At 31.4% G+C, this 19,061-nt stretch overlaps 1 long non-coding RNA gene across 1 annotated transcript; it reads left to right on the plus strand.

The window, feature by feature from the left end:
* The first annotated feature begins 231 nt into the window (after window positions 1-231).
* Window positions 232-14,761, plus strand: LOC143058562 (uncharacterized). Its single transcript, XR_012973119.1, has 4 exons — window positions 232-380; window positions 5,911-5,956; window positions 13,213-13,258; window positions 14,675-14,761. It is a non-coding gene; the product is annotated as an uncharacterized LOC143058562 (long non-coding RNA).
* Window positions 14,762-19,061: the final 4,300 nt, after the last annotated feature.

Here is a 19,061-nt window from a genome sequence, read left to right on the forward strand (position 1 = left end):
TAAAAACAAAAGTACAATATGAAGTGAAAATTATTTTTCAAGACTTATCCATTTATATTTATAAAGTATTTTTTCTCCCTTCAATGAAAAACTGGTCATACTTTAAACTAAATTCACCTTTTTAAAAAATGTACTAAATAACATATACTATTTAAATCCTTTTTCATCTGCTCACTAGTCATGCTAGTTGGCCATTGTGTAAAATTGTTGGATCGTTTAAACAGACGGTTACCTACTTTTATATTTCATTACAATAATAAATACCTTTAAATTAAATCTACGAATGTTGTGTAACTAGTTGTGAAGATTTATTTTTAACAAAAACGTACGGAAAGAAAATCAAAGATGGCCGATCATTTATGATGTGATTTTAAACTGAGGTACGTATTTTTGTTAAGTTTCAAAACAATTATTTAATTATGCTTTGTGTGATTTTAATCCTCACGCGAGTCAATGTGAACAAAGACAACACATGCACGTAAGCGGAATTGAAATAAGATAAATTTCCACGAACTTCGTGACAGGCTAAGGATTTCCCTTTTCATCGTCGTCATCCAATATGTCGCTGGTTATGCCAAAGACAAATAATGTGATAACATTAGAAATGTAAAATTTTATCTTTAAGATAATCACATCAACAAGTTAACACAAGGAATTAAATCAACATTATTTTACTTTTAAAACAGAAAGTATTGTAAGATGCCCTCATGCTCAATCAAAAGATCAAATACATCGTCTCATTAAACAGTGTGTTGTATGTGGTAGGCCGTGTTCACATCAAACGATATGTACAGTAAACATCTATAATCCTTTTTTAATTACCTGTACATAAGATTTGTTCACACTTGTAAACTATAGGTCATTTCAATGTTCATTATGGCGAACCGAATGCAAATTTTTCGGACAACTTTTCTAGCAGTTGGGGAACGAAAACGGGGGATGTATATTTTTCATTTCAATGTTCATTATGTCGAACCAAATGCAAATTTTTCGGACAACTTTTCTAGCAGTTGGGGAACGACCAATTGACTTCAAAAAGGGGGGATGGATTTCTTCTGAGAAATATTCCGATCCCCGATTTAACAAAATACAAATTATGGTCATCATTGGTCATAGAGATGATAAAAAATTTATTCTGAATCCAAAGTTTCCCCAAACATTACAGTGATAAATATTGAAAATAGATATTTGATTCCTGGTATCGAAAAATACTGAATAAAAACGTTCGCGCGAAAAAAAATGCTGAAACAAAAATATACATCCCCTTTTTTTTAAGTTAAGTGGTTTCTCCCTTATGAAAGACAATTTGATGATTTGCAATAGTTTGACAATACTAAAGATGTCTCGATTACGCATTTTAAAACGTAGGCTGAAGCAGTGTGCTAACAGACAAAGAAAAAGTATTGAGATGTTAAAAGGATCACTACATTTTTATCTTTTCTGTTTATTTCAAATTGTATTTTTGTCCCAAGGAGTATTTAGCAAAGAGAGATGTGAATGTTTTTTTTTTTTTTTATTTCTAAGTGTATTTTAACGGATCTGAGATACTTGACACACAATACAATTTACCTCACACTTTTTCTAGGAATTCATTTATGAGTAAATCGTTGTTTGAGTAAAGACCAGTGGTAAATATCTCCGTGTACGTCTAGTCGAATCGCGAAGATATTTTCAAATGAATTAAGTGTTCGGCAATGATTTGAATCTACATAAAGGTTTTTTTTAAACAAATAAATATATCAAATTTAGCAAATATTTCTGTAAAGAACTTCATTAATAATTGTAATAAATATCAATTTAATCAAAATTCGTTTCTTCCTGAAAAATACTTGGTAATTATAAAGTTATATATGCCTAATTTTGTGTATACTTAACCTACACAAGGCCAACATTGACTATCGACTGCTTGTAGACAAAACATAATTTAAACTACATGTAAACATTGAGATTTATCAATGGGAATGTAATTGTGTGTAGTTTACGTGTGATTTACACTAACACAACACCGAGTTTATGTCAATGTGAACACGGCCTTAGTGTCAAGACATTGTAGCAGTGTAAATGTATCTTATTGAGAACCAAAAACAAAGAAGATAACAGAAATAAATGAAAGCTCGAATTAAAAGATAAAAATCATAGCATTACACATCTGCCTCAAATATTTTCATCAATTATTTACAAATACTTATCACGTATATGAGGGGAGAAATTTACCTATTTAAATTTTAAGGAGATTTATAATTCTGATTTCAAGCATATTCATGTGTGATTAATTTGTGTTTTACTACAAAAAGTATTGTATTTTAAACTGGATGTCCGAAGGAAATTCGATAATTGATTTAGGTATGCATGGTGGATGGGGGCTCCTAAACAGGTGTCTATGCATTTACCCAGGGACAGATCGACCAAAGTTTTTAAATTTGAATATGTTGATTGTTATGACAAAATGGATATATTGTTTAATATTGACGATATTTACTCTCATCATTTAGGAGTTATGTTTTTATTCAAAGATTGAAAAATGGCATTTCCAGTTTTGTCCTTTATTTAACTCATGAACCATTCAAACACAGCTTAAATAATATCATATAATGTTACTTATGGCAAATGGTGGTCAAGCTTATTATTGTCTGGAGTTTAGATCTTTGTGATATTGCAAAACCAGGACATAACATAAATGTTAGAAAAATCTAGTTTGCTGTCACGCCGATGGCCTCTTGTTGAAAGTAAAACAATCCAAATATCGAATTCCAAGGAATATTTTGATTTTATAGCTAGCCATACATATCACTTGTCTGGCAGTTTCATGAAATAACAGCATACGACAACGATGTGTGAACAAACCAATATACATAATAGGTTAACAGGACACAAATAGGGATACATCAGTCAACATTGTCCTGCTGGTGTTGTGAACTTAAAAACAATAAAAAAAAATATGCCTTCAAAGAAAAACAAAATGGCATACATACAAAGCACATATGCAATAAAGAAAGACAAGAATACAAAACATTATAACAGTACAATAATTAAATTAGATGCATAATGTTTAACAAACTTAGTATATAGATGAATAGTTATATTTAGTTTCTGTTAACAAAAGTAATAAACACAATACACAGAATATGTTGTCAACTACAATAATCGATTATTAATTGAGAAAAACGTTCATACAGATACAATTGAGAAAATAATCATCCGTTACCAGATGAACTGTTTTGCAGTTGCATGAAATTACTTCATAAGGTAACATTCCAATAACCTTGAAAAATCAGGCTTTGTTTTTTTTCAATTTTGAAATTAATTTCCAACCCCTCTCTCTCTAAACATCCCTTCCTCAACCCATACCCCTCATATTTGAATTATCGTTACCGCATTGCAACAATTTTTTAAAATTATACATGTTTTACATAAAATAGTATATGTGACGTATGTGTGCGTTAATATTCTGTCTATAAAGATTAAGTTCGATGGCACGTGCCAATAATCAAAAGGTTATAAAATCAACGATGCATAAAATAACTTGACAATGACAATGGCTATTTCACAGTTACATCATACGTTCACCCGTCATGATCTCATATAAACATGTAGCTCCGTATATGTAGTTTAAGGTTCTTAATCCTTTTTTGATTGCTTCTTTCTAACAATATTGACGACGTTATTCAAACTACACGCACATATCACAAAACCGCAAATTTAATATAGTTTAAAAGATATTGAAAATGCTTTTGTTTTTATATCAAAAATGTATGCTCGTGTATTTTTTATTCTAGATGTTTACCTAAAATGTATTAAACATGCAAAAGTTTAGATTTTTTTCTCAAATATTTCCCAAAAGAAACATATAAAAGCGTGTACTAAATTACTTCAAATTAAATGAAAACCGAGACAGACAAATATGTTATGATATCTCATATGATATATTAACTAAGCAAACTTTTAAGTAGATGTCTTTTGATGAAGAATACATGTTTTAACAAGATGGGTTTCTTTAAAAACAAATGTATAATATGAATTGAAAAGTGTTTTTCAAAACTTATTCATTAATATATTGCTTCAGTATTTCTTCTCCTTTTAATGAAATCTGGTCATACTTTTGACTAAATTCACCTTTTTAAAAAATGTATTAAATAACATGAAAACTGAGATAGACAGAGGATCTTATCATATCTCATAGGATATACAAACTTAAAATATTCAGCCATTATTTAAAATATTGGATCGTTTCAACAGGAAGTAACCTTTGTTTTCTGTTTGTATTATTACAAAAGTGAATACTTTTAAATCAAATTTAACAAATTCTTCTGACTAGTTTCGACGAAAGATTTCTTTTTCAACATGTACACACCTATCTTTGACTGATTGATTGCCGAAATAAATGGATTTTAATGTAACTGTGTCATATGATAAGAACATTAAAAATGCTTGATCATGTGTGATTTGATTTCGTGCTGAGGTACGTATTTTTCTTAAATTTGATGTAATGGTTTAGTAAACTTTAAACCTTTAATTAAGCTTTGTGTCATTTTAATTTGCGACTCAGAAAACACATGAAGGTAACAAAATAAATGAACTTTGATGAACTACGTGACAGGTTATACATTATATCGTCATCATCCAGTATGCAGCTGGTTTTGCCAAATATAAATGATATAATTTACAAACACAGGCAATTTAATCAACCTAATGCTTCTTTACTCTTTAATCTAAGAATGATTCGAGTTAAAAATATTCTATAATCGTTTAAAAGATCAAATGCATCGTCTCATTAAACAGAGTATTTAGTAAAAAGCTGTTGATTCGATTTATTTGAGGTTATGATAAATCCTACTTTGTGAAGAACAACCTTGATTATAAAATCCAAAACAAAACGAGAATGATATGATCAATATGCGGTCCATTTTGATTGACAACATTTGTCTTATATTTATGACTAACATTTCAACACCAATATTCCTCAATTAATAGTCATGCATTCCAACTAGCAGACTCGTAAACTCAGAATTAATACACAAGCTTCGCGAAGACAAATAGAAAACAAATCATCTTGAAAAAAGGAACGTAACTAAAATAGCGAGCTCCGAGAAAGATTATAAACGGACAGTCCGTTATATAATAGAAACATTAAAAGCCCAAACATATCAATAAAATGGACATCAACTGTCAAATTCGAAACTTGCCATCGGCTTTTTCAATGTAGAAAATGGTGGACCAAACCTGGTCGTATAGCTAGCTAAACTTCTTACTTGTATCACTCTTACATGTCTTATTTATACATGTTATACAGATACTGAAACTCCATAACCAATATTTAAGTCAGTGCTTGCATCTGAAGTATTAAAATGCATTTGAGTGTATGGATACTGTCAGATTTCCCTACTATCTTGATTGTTTTCTTGACATTCACACATATAATACCCATTTCTCAGCGGCAATAACAGCAACGATAACATAAACAAACAATTTATCCCATCGTATTACGATTACAAATATCATTTCATATGTTACATTTGTGCTTGTTCACTCTACACGAACTTCATTTAAGGGGGTGCGCTTCGTTCACAAAGACTTCTGCAACAGCTTTTCGGAGAAGAATGGCTGAATTCGATACGTATCTGATTTTACGGTCACCGTCACGTATTGTTTGACATATGCGATAAATATAAATACGAAGATGTGATATGAGTGCAAATGAAACAACTCTCCATCCAGGTCACAAAGTATGTAGCGATTATAGTTAGTAATCATAAAGGGATAAGAATCATTTATTTAATCATTTTATTTTATGTATAACTTTATTTCATTCATCTATTTATATTTTGTTGGTGAAATAATTGGAAAGTTCAACACTTGTATGGATGATAATTTCAAAATACATTGATATCAGCTTTATTTCTTTATTTACAGAACTTTCTCAATGAGCTCAGAAGATAAAAGGAAAAAGCTTTGCCAGGTATAAAAATAACTTATGGTGTTCGAAACTAATACATAATAAATTTGTAAAGGGATATCTTTTTTTCATATTTCTGATAATGATTACACAAATGATTAGTAAACATCATATATGTAATTATCATAGCTGTTAGATATACACGATTCAGTTGAATAATCGTGGTATACATGAATGTATCAACTGTTTTATGAAATAAAACATACGTCATATAGTACATGTATAAGTTTGTATCCTGCGCTTACTTTAAAACTGAAATACAACAACGCATTTGAAGCATGCGTAGTGCATGTAAACACAAATGATATCGGATATGTTCCTTGCGTCGTAACTACGATTCGCTTCCCTTTCATGAATATAACCTACCGAATTAAACTATTTACCGGATTTGTTATAACATAAACAAAACGACGGGTGCCACATGTGGAGCAGGATCTGCTTTCCCTTCCGGAGCACCCAAGATCACCACTAGTTTTTGAAGGGGTTCTAATTGCTTATTCCTTAGTTTTCTATGTTGTCATGTGTTCTGTTGTTTGTCTGTTAGTCTCTTTTAGTTTTTAGCCAGGCGTTGTCACATTATTTTCGATTTATTAGTTTGACTGTCCTTCTAGAATCTTTCCCTATTTAAGAAATGGTAGTAATGGCCAATTTAAAGCATAAAACATTTTTATTGAAAATGATGAAAAAAAAACCACTTCATACATGTGTTGCGTTCAAAAGGATTTTTTTTAAATCAAACATTGAAGCAAATATACTATACGGACTTATATAGGCGATGGGAATTGGAACAACACTGTCAAATAAGTACATTAAAAGGAGATTTAAAAGCTAAATTAGCTATATAATTATGTCAGCTTCACCATTGGCTGTTTTACTAAAGTGGTCAGAACCTAAGGGACTGGCAGACCTGCCACAGCAGTATGAACAAATTGAAAGACAATTTAGATACGTTTAACCAATTAAATTCAACCAAATCGATTATTTGGACGCTCAAACTTACAACTTAATATGTAGAGAGAAAAACAGATATAACTTAATTAATATGTTATCGCATGTGCATTTGAAAGCTGGAAATCCATTGTGCAAAACTAATTTTTTTCGCACTTTTAACAGATCAATTCAACAGTAAGTCGTCCAATTAATAGGACATCTTATATCAGAGAAAACAACATATTAGCTTTGCATCAAGCTAAAATATGACGAGAATTATATTTATCTTAACAATAACAGACGCACAATCCAACAGCGATATATAACTTTAGCCGAGATTAATAAGTCTAATAAGTCAAAACAAGAGTTGTAGAACAAAACATCCCCTTTTAATAATTATAGTCTATATTCCTTTAACAGATTGAAAACATACCGATTTTTTTAATTAATAATATATGTATGCATACTATACTAACTGCTTTAGTAATGAAGATATCACGCCACTAGATAGCCAATATAAAATTGAAAATGGAAGCAAGTCGGGCAAATTCAGAAATGTACACTCCATATTAATGTCCATTTTACAACCTGTTGAGTTCTTTAAATACAAACAAATGTCTACCCCTTGACATACATATGAAACCTACCGTGTGTGCGATAATCCTTCTCAAATTCTCTTTTCTTATCAAATTTGGTCTTTTAACTGTTGATGAGAGTGTCATTGATGAGTCATATGTATTCAGGAGTATATCCTTAACTGAGGTAAACTAAATGGCCTCCCAAATACCGTTTCGATTCCTGACATTTTAACTATAGATGCGATGACTTATCACTATTAGTACAATCATTCATTTTTGAAGATGCGGGGAATTTTTATTGTAGATTTATGTGATAAATGGACTTGCAACAAATGAAAAAACTTAATTGATGACTTTAGTACCATTGAGTGTACTTTGTGTGGTTTGATATATGTATGATAAGAGCAGATTCAACACCCGAATGAATTGACCTATGTCAAGAGTGAACGATATTCATAACCAATAAATCGTTTACCAACATTTCAATCAAATTGACCATTCAGGTTATTCCATTAAAGTTTGCATTTTTGAAAAAGATTATCACCACACCAATAATCCAACATTAAGTACACCGTTTCGCAGACACAGAGAAAAGTACTGGATCAGAGAATTAGGTACTGCAGCACCTTATGGATGTAATGACAAAATAGATACTGTAGGTAACTTGAGTAACCCTATCTGTAGTTCAGTGAATGTGATGGATTTTTTCAATAGGTCTCTTCGTCGGCCGAGCAGCCATGGACATCGTCGCTATAATCCACCTGATATGCATGATGGTTCTATAGATGGCCTTGCCGAAAAAATATCAATAAACCTCTTGGAATTCATCACATTCGCTCAAAACTGTATTCACTTCCGCTTTCTAGACTGGACTTTCTATTGAAAGCGTGTGAAGAATGCCACACTACAGATAGTCGATCTACGAAGTATTAAATAGTTGCCATGGTGATGGATATTGCGAACCATAGATTATTCAGACCCGTTTTTGAACATTTGGAGGAACTGCCAACACGTTCATTCTTCAATTTGAAGTTCACAAACAAGGGTATTGATGCTATAAATATAAGTAATATTCTTCACCATAAAAGAGTAAAAAGCAACATTCCTTCTTACTTTAAGAATCAATTTTGTTCTATAGTATCGTATTCCTACACCAACCCTGTTGCATCTAAAAAAAAAATCACAAAAAAGTGTTGCAGAATCTAAATATTGATGACTGCAAAGCTAAACCACCTGATGTGCCTGTTCACATTCCCATTTCATGTATAATCCAGCTGGCCATGTAATTTCTGGAGACCTAAACATAGTCAATAACTACAAGTTGAGACAATCTTTGTCCAAGGGTCCGAAATATAGAGAGCCACAGTCAATCAATTGGAAGCAGAACTTCAAACTACTAATTGATTCTGTTGATGGTAATGCGAAAGACTGGGCAAAAAGAGAAAAAGGTTGAGGTTGACACTCTTTCAGAGTGGGTAAAATCAGTTATGACATTGATTCAGATAAGAGTAAGTAAGCTTAAAGGGTCAATAAGCACCAAAAATCTTTCCATCTTTAAAGACCCTCAGGTCATAGAGGAGTTGTCTTACCTCAATGACAAATATGTTGTCGTTCTAGCTGACAAAGCCTCAAACAATATTGCTTTTGCTTGCAAGAAACACTACATTGACTGCTTGATTAAGAAACTGGGGATAAATAACACACTTGGAAATCCTACATATACACTAAGTACGCTTACGAAGCAGGAGATTCTGGAAAGCCACAGATCAGTTCTAATCTCCTTTGGTGTTAATCCAAAGGATGAAGACCAGGATCTTCCATCCTTATATTGGATTCCTTAGCTTCACAAGAATCCTTATACCATGTATAAGGAAATGTATATTACAGGTTCTTCCAAGTGTTCCACTACACCCCTTTCTAAAGTTCTTACTGCCATACTCACTGCAGTCAAAGAAATACTTCAGAAATATTCCGAAACGACATATTCAAGAAGTGGTGTTAACCAGATGTGGATACTGAAAAAATCAAAAGAGTTATTGGTGAATTGACAATCTCAATCATTTAAACCTTTGATTTTTCAACTCTTTATACCACTAGTTCACATACTAACCGTAAAGCTCGACTGAAAGAACTCGTCAGGTTATGTTTCTTTAACAAAAAGGGCACTAGAAGTTTTAAATATCTATTTTTGGGCTGGAATTCAGCTTACAAAATCATACAGAGTCAAAGAGAAAAAATACCGACGAGGATATCACTGCCATGCTGGACTTTTTAATTGACAACATATTTGTTGAATTTGGAGGTTTGGTCTCTTTGACAAATTCCACATGTCCATTCTTTATTTGTTTTTTAAATCATCGTATGGTGAAAATGAACATTTGTAGTGTACTACAGGTAAGGCTCTCAAAAATTAACTTAAACTACCAGTTTACCGCTTAATCGGTCGAACGACTATCAGAGTAACCGTTTAGGAAAATTACACTATATTTAGTCCAATATATATTAGAAAAGTCAGTTAGCGTGTGTTTTTTTTTATCCCTTTTTATCCAATTCCCTTTCGGTTTGAGCCATAGATAGATATAAGAAGCTGTCATATGTGACAATGAGAAAAGTCTTCATCCGAGTCCAAATTTATAAAAGTAGACCATTATAGGTCAACATAGGTCTTCAACATATAGTCTTGGCTCACACCGAACAGCAAGTTATAAAGAGCCCACTGTATAACTTTTAAACGGGAAAACTAACGGTTTAATATTTATCAAGATGTACGTAATTAGTGGTGAAGTGTATTGGAAATGGATAAATAAAACCAAGGATAAAGATCCCTACGATTTATAAGAAATTAAATGAAATACATTTGACATAAAAACTATTTCTTTTGAATTTATTAAAGTGTTCAATCAAACTTTCCTCCACAAGTTAAACTTTATCAAATACTTCTCTTACTTTATCTATTGTTTGAGCCAGTCGGCTAAATTAAGACTTTAACAGATAAAAAAATATATAATTCATATATAGTATCATTATTCGACAAAAAACATGACTCGCATAAAGAAAGCATCATAGTGGAATTTAGTTCAATATGAACAACTGAATGACAAAACCTATTCTACGTTTACAACTTTAATAATTGTGTTGAAATGGATATTTTTCTGCAACAACATCTTACCTGCTAGTTTTAAATCACCTGAACGATCTGTTCGTGAAATGTCATATTCACCTATTTCGGTATATATTTCACAGCTTGATGGCTTTAGGCGCGATCAAACCCCGTTCGTACCTCTTACATTGTCTCACTAGTATTATTTATTTCTAAACATATACATTTTAACTAATTTTCTTAATTTTCTTAAAAAATCAAAAAAACAAATCGTCTGTTTATTTATCATTATACATCAGAAATTTATGGCATATACAGTAAAAATGATAGGATCCGCACTTTACATACACTGACCATCATAATGATACAGATATAATTCATGGTAGTCGTAGGATGGCAATCATTACGTAATATGTTAAACAATTTAAATACAGTGGTCAACATGTTTTTGTAAAGGACACAACACGTTCATTGATATTACCCTGGTAAATACACTTTCTGCTCAGACACTCTTGACGTTTATTAAATCTAAATGGTAGCTGCAAGCTTTTGAATATCGTATTTGTTTGGAAATGAATGACCGATATGCAACTGAAATTGGTATACTGCTGCTAAGGTTGGGAAAATATATTAGTCAAAATTAAAATTGTCTCGCTTGTCATATATTCGGGTATTGAGGTTACTGTTGGGTTTTATTTGATTTCTAAATCTGAGGTACATACTTATAAAGCCAAATCAGAAAAGTGTCGATAGGTAATGGACGGCAAATCATCAATATAGCTGAATGTAAAATTAATGATCTGTCTTCTTTGATCTAGCTTTGGACAATTGGCTGAAGAAAGAGTTTTGTCAGAAGATGTACACTGTTCATTCATAATGGAAGGCTAACATTTGGTCTAAAAAGACTACCTTCAAATAAAAAAATAAGATAATGTCAACAAGGACCTCCAGCATGTTGATCACATGTTCTAGTTGAGAAATTTCTTACCTTTGTGTACACTGTTAATACATATGCCCTATGATACCCATGGCAATAGTGTCTTTCCGATTAAACCATTGTTAAAAAGATGTGATGTTATGGCGTCAATTTCCTACAAACGGACATCGAGTAGAGAAGTAAAAATAAATGAACATCAACTTCAGAATATCAAAAATTTATGTCGATTAGAGGACATAGTGGCCGTCGATTTTGAATGTTATTGTATTACGACGTTAGATTTGAACGTCGATTTGAGAAACGGACGTCGATGAGAGACCGGACGTTGATCTGAGTCCTACATACATTGTATTTTGTGAATAATGTTGGCAGTGCTACGTTCTGGTTGTTTCCTATCTATAAAACATAAAGTTACATACGTTTAAGCAAATAAGGACAAAAAGCCAAATTATTGATTTAGGGAGATCTGTTCTTCTATTTTAAATGTTTAAAAATTTTAAAACAGTAAACTACAATCAAACAATGTGCTTTCATGTCATAACAGAACCAAAGTACTACAATAATAGCCAATGAACTGTTGATATCCTCTTGGACTAATCCACCTTCTGTCTATCTAGACTGATCATGGTAATCGTAAGTGTAAATCAAATAATGTTAAATCTGCACATTGCAGGTAACATAAGAGTGATCACAAACTTAAAAAGAAAACAAAAGTGAGTCAATATATCATCGCTACTACACAAAGCTATATCAACTGTTATAGTTTGTCGGTCGAAGTATTTTTGATCATGCATATAAAACAAACAGAAATAACACTTTAAAACATAATTTGGTGATGTGTGATTATCCTGTTTAACAAAAAGCGGCAGTATTAGTGAGAGGCCAAGCACTTTTTAATATATTAAAACTTGCTGCAAAATATTGATAAACTATAAGACATTTTATTTATTGAAAATATTTGTTAAAGTAGCTTGCCAGACTATATATAATTTAAAGCAAGGTTTTGAAGATCTTTTCGTGATTAAGCCAGAATACAAATATCTTATGTTTACACGAAACAATATGTGATGAGTTTACTTTTATGCAGGTTATTTAAAAAAATTGGAATACGAAATGATATCCTTAACCATCTGATAATGCATTTGTCTTTAAAAACAATAATATTGCAAATGTTATATTCATTTGAAGTGTTGATTTCCTTACCCTAAATTATATAATTGATCTTTGAACAATTAATCAATTAACAAATGAAAAAAAAAAATGCAAACTAACATTTAACCAAACCACATGCCACTGGACGCCAACTCTCACGGTATGCTGTATTGCATATGTGTAACATTGAACGCAGTACAACAAGGACCGTTGACAGATTTTTTTAAATTTTAACTAAACTGTTATCTGTCGTCTCCATATCTTATTGTATCGTTTATTCAATTAGTGTTGGGTTTTCTTATAAATGACCAGGTATGCTGTCACATGATTTTACATTCGTCTACTTCATATCTAACAGTAATTCAAATTAAAATGATCGCGTCTATTTTTATCATTTATAGTTAGTAATCATCAGTGAATTATAATCATTTATTCAATTTTTTTTTTGTGATGTATCACTACATTTTTTTATTTATTCATATTCTATTGATGAAATAGAGAAAAGCATAACGCATTAATAAATGGTAATTTTAAAGTACATTGATATCAGCTTTATTTACAGAATTTTCACAATGAGCTCAGAAGAAAGAAGGAAACAAATTAGCCAGGTAAAACAAATATCTAGTGGTGTTCGAAACTAATACATGTTAAAATATACCCTTTCGCTGTCTTGGTCTTTTGGAAAACGTTGTTTGTGCTATATTTAGACCATACTACCAAGAAATTTGTTTTGCATGCACACGTAGAAAAATTGCGATTTGTATCCAATGCAATCATAGATTTGAACGTTGTTTTCAATTTAGACTTGTTTAGACTTGTTTTTCAGGTGCAGAGCTAGCATATTTTTATGATGGTTTAAAATATTAACAGATGGTTTCGTCATTACAGACATACATTTTAGTCGGTTAGACTATATAATAAATACGATACAACGAAAACCGTTGAAATCATAATTTATATATCATATATAGTTTAAGTGTGTACGCACTAGATTGGAATTATATGTCTACTTATTATGAACCTTTCCAATGGGGAGAGTGTACCAAGTTGAGGATGCTATCAATCAAAAGAATTTCACCCATGACAACAATAATACGCAACGGCTGCTTTATGCTGTATATCATTGCTATATGCAATGGTCAAAGCATTATATGCATTGGTTAAGGCATAATTTGCAATCGTAATTGAATATTCCAGAAAACAAAATGAAACAGTTATAGAATCCATATAATTAGTTACTTCGATCGAAATCGAAGAGATGACACCTGCTTCTGTCTGCAGATGGGACAGACAGTATTTTACTGATTTAGGGGTAGTTCATTCAATGGAAATGATGTAACTAAAAATTGAATGCATTAATAAAAGTTATGTTTAACTTAAGGAATAACTGCATAATATAATTTTACTATAACGAATAATACCACTAAAATATTGAATGACATTTATCTATACTGTATGTCTCGATTTCATTTCATATTGAACAACCAAAAGTTATATGCTACTTTTAAAATGTCTTTAGTCAATATTCAGTGCCGTATTTCATAAATATGCAAGATTCAAATCGACGTTCACTATGAACCTATGATCGAGGTCCGTCCTTTAATTGATGTGATGTTATGACTGTACACCAAAACTATTACTGGGACTGCATGTGTTGGTGTGTCCACTCCTTCTAATGTTGTGACCACTGCATATAATGTGTTGACCACCGTATGTACCGTTTTAACGACTGCATATAATGATTAACATCCACATAAGACATCTGTGGTGTTCCATAGACAAATATCAAGTAATATGGGTGCCCGAGAATTGCAAACGCTTCTTTCATGCATCCGTAATTTACTTTCTTCTAGTTTCAACGTTCTTTTTTTTATCTCATGATGTGTACATTATTCATGTTCATTATTCATAATTGAAGATAATTGAGCAATCAGTATGTCAATATCAAACATGGGTATGACTCTTACAAATGTGATATACATCCTCAATAAAACATTGATGAATTTATTTTTCTTGTGGTACAGGATCTAATACTTGCTGTTAAGCGTGGAGACAAGGAGAACGTAGAACAGTGCTTAGAACGAGGAGCAAATATAAACTCCTCTCACTGGGTGAGTTTTAAGAATATAATAAACATTTCACATTTCATATATTTGCATTCATACTTCATTATGTAATCAAAACTTCTAGTATACAATGTTTTAGAGTAAATATGACTCCATTGTCTCTTTTTTAGGACGCGGAGATAATGTTATTATGAATTTAAAGCATTATAGAAAAACATATTTTACAATAAAATTTATCATAAAAGAGATGATTTTTCATTTCCTATCGTTACAGTCAAATTCAGTGAAGTTTAGCGTTTGATAGTTCATTGATAACATTCTAACGTATCATAAACAAACAACTTGAAACGTCTCATTTCATTGGCCGAAAGATTCAAATACAACAGCAATGTAGTCAGTGTGTACGTGAATTGACACAGGTGACCGACAATGGAATATACTATATGTTACTACGAACGTAAAAACAAGGATTTGTATAGTTTACAAACCTTTGGTCAAAGAATCAAATAAATGTTTTGTTAACTTCTAATAGTGGGGTCGACACATTATATTGATATTTTGTATGAAGTAACATTCCAAGTTCTTTATGTAACAGCGACTCAATTATCTTGTACCGCATAATGAGAAATATATGGATAAAATAAAATACATGTGCCGCTTGTATACGGATGAATATATGAACCATTTTTGATTTCTTTCATACTGACGATAGGTTATAATCCTAACAATGTCGTGGTCACTTGTAGGATATAACGTCAAATTTCCCCGTAAAATTTGAAATTTGAAATATTGTTAATAATGGACCAGTTCCTGTTGTGATGGAATAAAAAAATGATTACTACAGTTTAAGAATTAGATAATAACGAAATAAATGTCAGCTGGATAGATTTATTCCGTAATGCACTTCAAACTTTATAATATATAATTGTAAATAAGACTGCGTGTCATTCTATTACGTTTTACAATTTGAGAATAGCGAAATAAATGTCAATTGAGTACATTTATTTCGTTAAAACAGTGTTTTAAAGAAAGAGACGGGGAAATTTGAGGATCAGTATATAAGACACTGTTTGGAAGAAACACACGGGGAAATTTGAGGATCAGTATATAAGACACTGTTTTGAAGAAAGAGACGGGGAAATTTGAGGATCAGTATATAAGACACTGTTTTGAAAAAAGAGTCGGGGATTATAATGAATAATTATCTTCTCCTCGGAGACGATATTAGGAATGGAACGATGGACAGTCGATGTCTGAATGCTTCTTACTACCTGATTGGAAGATATTACGAGACGTGAATAATCAAAGTTTATTGATTGATTAGGACAATCCAAACTTAGTAAATGTCCGTCAATCCCGTAGAGTATCGGATTTGTCCTCTCTATTTTAGCAATAAGAATTTGCCTGGTTATTAATCATGCATGTTCAGGTAACTTTTAATAATCTATAAATAGCCGAATCTTCTGGAGTTTCGTCAACAACAACGTTAAACGATATATACTACTAAATAACGTGTGACCTCACGTGTGGGGTAAAATTTGTTGATTGATGCACTTGGCGGTTCTAGTAAATGAATTAATCTACAAAGCAAGAAAACTTTTAATTTTCATCAGCTAAGAGACGGCTAGCCCTTTTTGAAAGGCTAATACTTGAAGTCAAATACATCAACAATAATATATATTAGCAAACTTCTTCAACTCTCTGAAGGGTTTTCTTTTTAGAATTAGAGAATGACGAAATAAATGTCAACTGAATAGATTTATTCCGTATTGCACTTCAAACCGTAACGATGACTGTGTTTTGTTCTAATGAAATTTAACAATTTGAGAATAACGACATAATTGAGTACATTTATTCCGTTAAAACAGTGTTTAAAAGAAAGAGACGGTGAAATTTGAGGATAAGTATATAGGACACTGCTTTAAAGAAAGACACGGGAAAATTTGAGGATCAGTATATAAGACACAGTTTTAAAGAAAGACACGGGGAAATTTGAGGATCACTATATAAGACACTGTTTTGAAGAAAGAGACGTGGATTATAATGAATGAAAAAAACAATGCAGTAAAATACATCAACAATAATGTATATTAACAACCTTCTCCAACTCTCTGAAAGGGTTGTCTTTGGGGTATATTTAAAAAAAAGGGGCTAGGTATTTTTTGGGGGAAAATAAAAATTGAAAAGAAATCTATCTTTTACTAAAAAAAATATGAAGAATTTTAAATATCCCCGTTTCAGGTCTGGACGGGGAAACTTGACGATATAGCCCACTCGTAATAAATATCATAATACTGATCACATTCCTTTTTGATTATTTTCATGCTATAAAACATACACATAATAGTAGCTAAGCGTACCATTAACGGAGGAAATTGTCCCCCAATGTCGTAGTTTATAAGGAACAATTCTCGTTTGAATTGTTTTACATTGTCATTTCGGAGCCTTTTATAGCTGACTATGCTCATAATTGAAGGCCGTACGGTGACCTATAGTTGTTCATTTCTGTGTCATTTTTGGTCTCTTATACATGAACATTATAGTGACCACATCTTCTTTTATTCAAACAAACTTTTTTAGATTAACTCATTAAGGAAACGATCGTTTTCATTGGTCAATTCAAACCTTCGATTTCACACCTGCGAAAATAGAACACACTAACTATAACTTTGAATGAACTGATCAATATTCACGTAGCTTATTCGCTGTATTTGCGTACATGATTGTGTTCTTGATTATCCAATTTCATTTCTAGCTTTTATACATGTATACGTGTAAAATTCATTGATTTTATATTTTTGAGCAATAGCAACATTTCAGACTTTAAAACATGATCTTTTTTCCCCTCGAAATATTTAATTTAACTGTCTTCTCTTTAGATTAAGTGACGATATCAAAAGTTCAATGTAGGATTAGAATTTTTTTTTAATTCGAATAGTTTTTTCACTGAACTCCCTCCCCTTCTTAACTTAATTACGTAGGGTACATTTGTGCATGATGTGTTATTGACAACTGATTAACGATCTTTGAATGTTTATCACAAATTGTCACCTTTTTATTAATATAAAGTGACAAAACGATAGCAATTACTAATCGATATATTTATTTGATTATTATATCGGCTACAGGGTCGACATGCTACGTATATGCCAAACTATTTAGTCATGCGTTAGTTTATATATTACCTGCGATAATTATAAAAAAAATTACACCTCCGAATATAAATTAATTGGGTCTATTTTCACGACAAAATTATTCAAACGTTCTTGACGTAGTTTTACAACACAGTTTCAATAAAGAAATGAAACTTCCTTTGATATATTTGATGAATAAATTGTAGTTTTAAAATCAATGTGTCCCAGCACAAAAGTAAAATCATAAAGATAACCAACTGCAAGTAATTAGCAACACAGGGATTGTTCCTAGAACACAAAGATATCTATAATAGCATATTTTATGAATTTACTGAACATTATCAGTCAATGTTTGGATTTTTTTTATTTTTGCATAAACATTTTTAGCAATTTAACCCAAAATAAAAGGCTAGTTATTTTAGGTAATTTTATGCAACTCCTGTAACAGACAAGTTTGTCTTAGGTAGGTAGTTTTCAGGAACATAACGCGACTTCTTTGTGTTGTTCATGTTTACAAATGGAAGCTACCCATAACGGTCCAACAAATCGTGATAGCGTCTGGAACATTTTTAAAAGAAAGACTCTAACTTTTCGTTTATTTATGCCGACCTCAAAATTTTACCATGAGTATACACTTACAGTAATCGTAAAATACAGTAACAACTCATACCCAAATAATGTTCTATCTGTGGTCTAATATCAAAGTACACCTATATTGTCGGAAATGTATACAAAATAATTATGCAGTTATGTCATATTCAGGATAATTATCAAATTCCAGACTATTTATTCATTTTTGTCAATACAGGGTACACTATTTGGCCCTATATCCTTCCCATGTCTTGTCACCTATCAATTGAATCCATCATATAAGGTAATTTACTAAAATTCAAGCAGATAATAAATCCCTTTTTTACGATATTTGACTCATATAATACAATTCTGAATATGAGGTAGAATCAGTGTCTTCCTTAAAAAAATGAATATATAGAACAGGATTTTCATAAGCTATCACTATTTTTGGCGTACATTGTACTTTAAGGTAAATGCTTTCTGATATATGTATTAATTTTAAATCCCTCACCACATTCAAAAAAGTAAACAATGCAAAATGGCACGTAACCGTCAAGGTGGTATATATCTCCCAATTGATCCGATATTCCCGTACTTGCATTTCCTATCATGTTTTTCTTGATAGAGTGTTGTTGCTC

This window comes from Mytilus galloprovincialis, chromosome 14 (genome assembly GCF_965363235.1).
Source record: "Mytilus galloprovincialis chromosome 14, xbMytGall1.hap1.1, whole genome shotgun sequence".
In the NCBI taxonomy this organism is placed as follows: Eukaryota; Metazoa; Mollusca; class Bivalvia; order Mytilida; family Mytilidae; genus Mytilus; species Mytilus galloprovincialis.